Source organism: Salvelinus sp. IW2-2015, linkage group LG4q.1:29 (assembly GCF_002910315.2).
Source record: "Salvelinus sp. IW2-2015 linkage group LG4q.1:29, ASM291031v2, whole genome shotgun sequence".
NCBI classification, from domain to species: Eukaryota; Metazoa; Chordata; class Actinopteri; order Salmoniformes; family Salmonidae; genus Salvelinus; species Salvelinus sp. IW2-2015.
Window position 1 is genome coordinate 74,076,763 of NC_036842.1, and position 4,918 is coordinate 74,081,680.

Consider the following 4,918-nt stretch of genomic DNA (forward strand, 5'->3'; position numbering starts at 1 on the left):
TGTGTGTTGTTATTACAGCAGCACCTGGGAGGCTGATGTTGCTGGTAAATATTTGATGAGAGAATGGATCCTCTACTCTGTGAGCAGGTCGAGTACAGTAGCACACACACACACACATACACACACACGCACACACACACAAACATATACACACACAGAAAACACATACAAGAGATTCTATTTTCTAAGAGCAGCGTGTGTACAGTAGCTATACCGTTTTACATATAGAATAGATGATATTAGACTATACCACACACAGCCTACACAGCCTACACACACCTACACACCAGGCAGGTGCCGATGAAGGTGATATAAGACTATGACACACACTCACACACTGACACACACCTACTCAGTGGGTAGGTGCCAGTGAAAGTGATGTCAGAGTATAACTGCCAGATGAAAGACACACCAGAAAGTGATACTGTTATTTGGCATGGTCTATGCATGTGGCTCAACTCATATGTACACAATCAACACTCACATGGTGGAGAGTGTTGGATAATACATTTCAGAAATGGAAATCCTTAGGAGACCAGAGAGGGTAAAATTCTGGAAAAAATGTCAGGTAACTATAGAATGTTCTCTCGTATGTATGGTAGTTTCAGTTAGATTGTGTCCCATCATTATCCTCATCATCCATATGTAACGGATGTGAAATGGCTAGCTAGTTAGTGGGTACGCGCTAGTAGCGCTTCAATCAGTTACGTCACTTGCTCTGAGACCTGAAGTAGGGTTTCCCCTTGCTCTGCAAGGGCCGCGGCTTTTGTGGAGCGATGGGTAACGACGCTTCGTGGGCGACTGTTGTTGATGTGTGCAGAGGGTCCCTGGTTCGCGCCCGTGTCGGGGCGAGGGGACGTACTAAAGTTATACTGTTACACATATTCGCTTTGAAATGTCTAATGCGCTGTGAATTGATCAAGCTTATGAATCACCTCATTCTTAGATATTCATRATATAACTATAATAACTATGGAGTACCTGAGGACCTTATTCCCATCAACATTTTGTTTTAGTAAACAGCAGTATTGGCAGCAACCTGGCAGTGAGAGGCAGACCAGAGAGAGGTAGCAGTCCGTCCTGAGGTAGCCTAAAACCTTAGGCAGCTTCTTTTACACCTCTTCAATGACTGTGTATACAGCCTGTCTAGAGTCTAGACCTAACCACTGAGCTACGGGTGACTCCTGTCCATCTCCTCAGCATCTAGCTACAACAATCAACACACCACAACTGAGCCTGTTCTTTCAAACATTACACTCCAAACAGACTAAATCCAGTAGTATTCATGTTAGTGTATGTACTGTAACTGTAACGTAAGGTCTTGAATGAATGTACAYCCGAGAACACTGTTAATTCTACTGCTGTGGTACTGTACCACTGGCAGTAGAAGTAGAATTAGTAGTAGTAATACTAAATCCTGTTCCTCCTTCTAAACAGCTGGAGCAGAAGCAGCAGTACACTGTACCAGCATCCTCAGGCATCTTATGCCCCATGCATTTGCTCTATCCCTCTCCTCTCCTCTCCTGCCAGAGATCACTGCTGATTTCATGCCGGCTCCTGATTCGTTTGTGTGGGCGGTAGGAGATTAGGGGGCGGAGGGAGAGACGGTTGAGAGGAGGCGAAGGGAGGAGGGCTAGGAGGATGCTGGCCCTTTAAGAGTATTTTTAGTATGGCAATATGAATTGGTCCACTGGTCAGAGAAACAGCATTAGGGATGAATGAGACTGGCATAGAAAACAGACATATAGTGTGAAATGAGACTGGCATAGAAACAGACATATAGTGATGATATGAGACTGGCATAGAAAACAGACATATAGGATGATTGAGAGTGGCATAGAAAACAGACATATATGATGATATGAGACTGGCATAGAAAACAGACATATAGGGATGATATGAGACTGGCATAGAAAACAGACATATAGGGATGATATGAGACTGGCATAGAAAACAGACATATAGGGATGATAGAGACTGGCATAGAAAACAGACATATAGTGATGATATGAGACTGGCATAGAAACAGACATATAGGGATGAATGAGACTGGCATAGAAAACAGACATATATGATGATATGAGACTGGCATAGAAAACAGACATATAGATGATATGAGACTGGCATAGAAACAGACATATAGGGATTATGAGACTGGCATAGAAAACAGACATATATTGATGATATGAGACTGGCATAGAAAACAGACTATATGATGATATGAGACTGGCATAAGAAAACAGACATATAGGATGATATGAGACTGGCATAGAAAACGACATAATTGATGATATGAGACTGGCATAGAAAAACAGACACTATAGGATGATATGGACTGGCATAGAAAACAGACATATAGATGATATGAGACTGGCATAGAAAACAGACATATATGATGATATGAGACTGGCATAGAAACCAGACATTAGGGTGATATGAGACTGGCATAGAAAACAGACATATAGGGATGATATGAGACTGGCATAAGAAAACAGAACATATAGTGATGATATGAGACTGGCATAGAAAACAGACATATGTGAGATATAGACTGGCATAGAAAACAGACATTAGTGATGATATAGACTGGCATAGAACAAACATATAGGGATGTTATGAGACTGGCATAGAAAACAGACATATGGGATGATATGAGCTGGCATAGAAAACAGACATATAGTGATGATATGAGACTGGCATAGAAAACAGACATATAGTCATGATATGAGACTGGCATAGAAAACAGACATATAGTATGATATAGACTGGCATAGAAAACAGACATATAGGGATGATATGAGACTGGCATAGAAAACAACATATAGGGATGATATGAGACTGGCATAGAAAACAGACATATAGGGTGATATGAGACTGGCATAGAAAACAGACATATTAGATGATATTAGACTGGCATAGAAAACAGACATATAGGGATGATATGAGACTGGCATAGAAAACAGACATATAGTGATGATATGAGACTGGCATAGAAAACAGACAATATTATGATGATATGATAAGACTGGCATAGAAAACAGCATATAGATGATATGAGACTGGCATAGAAAACAGACATATAGTGATGATATAGACTGGCATAGAAAACAGACATATAGGTGAAATATGAGACTGGCATAGAAAACAGCATATAGGGATGAATATGAGACTGGCATAGAAAACAGACATATAGGGATGATATGAGACTGGCAATAGAAACAGACATATAGGATGATATGAGAACTGGCATAGAAAACAGACATATAGGGATGATATGAGACTGGCATAGAAAACAGACATATAGGGATGATATGGACTGGCATAAAAAGACATATATGATGTATGAGACTGGCATAGAAAAAGACATATAGGGATGATATGAGATTGGCATAGAAAACAGACATATAGGATGATATGAGACTGGCATAGAAAAGACATAATTGATGATATGAGACTGGCATAGAAAACAGACATATAGGGATGATATGAGACTGGCATAGAAAACAGACATATAGTGATGATATGAGACTGGCATAGAAAAAGACATATAGGGATGATATGAGACTGGCATAGAAAACAGACATATAGGGATGATATGAGACTGGCATAGAAAACAGACATATATGATGATATGAGACTGGCATAGAAAACAGACAATTAGGATGATATGAGACTGGCATAGAAAACAGACATATGGATGATATGAGACTGGCATAGAAAACAGACATATAGGGATGATATGAGACTGGCATAGAAAACAGACATATATGATGATATGAGACTGGCTGAAAAACAGACATATAGGATGATATGAGACTGGCATAGAAAACAGACATATAGTGGATGTATGAGACTGGCATAGAAAACAGACATATAGGATGATATGAGACTGGCATAGAAAACAGACATATAGGATGATATGAGACTGGCATAGAAAACAGACATATAGGGATGATATGAGACTGGATAGAAACGACATATAGTGATATGAGACTGGCATAGAAAACAGACATATATTGATGATATGACTGGCATAGAAAACAGACATATAGGGATGATATGAGACTGGCATAGAAAACAGACATATAGTGATGATATGAGACTGGCATAGAAAACAGACATATAGATGATATGAGACTGGCATAGAAAACAGACATATAGTGATGATATAGACTGGCATAGAAAACAGACATATAGGATGATATGAGACTGGCATAGAAACAGACATATAGGATGATATGAGACTGGCATAAGAAAACAGACATATATGATGATATGAGACTGGCATAGAAAACAGACATATAGGATGATATGAGTGGCATAGAAACAGACATATAGGATGATATGAGACTGGCATAGAAAACAGACATATAGGGTGATATGAGACTGGCATAGAAAACAGACATATATGATGATATGAGACTGGCATAGAAAACAGACATATAGTGATGATATGAGACTGGCATAGAAACAGACATATAGGGATGATATGAGACTGGCATAGAAAAACAGACATATAGGGATGATATGAGACTGGCATAGAAAACAGACATTAGGGATGATATGAGACTGGCATAGAAAACAGACATATTAGGATGATATGAGACTGGCATAGAAACAGACATATAGGGATGATATGAGACTGGCATAGAAAACAGACATATAGTGATGATATAGACTGGCATAGAAAACAGAACATATAGGGTGATATGAGACTGGCATAGAAAACAGACATATATGATGATATGAGACTGGCATAGAAAACAGACATATGGGATGATATGAGACTGGCATAGAAAACAGACATATAGGGATGATATGAGACTGGGCATAGAAAAACAGACATATAGGGATGATATGAGACTGGCATAGAAAACAGACATAATAGTGGATGATTGAGACGGCATAGAAAACAAGG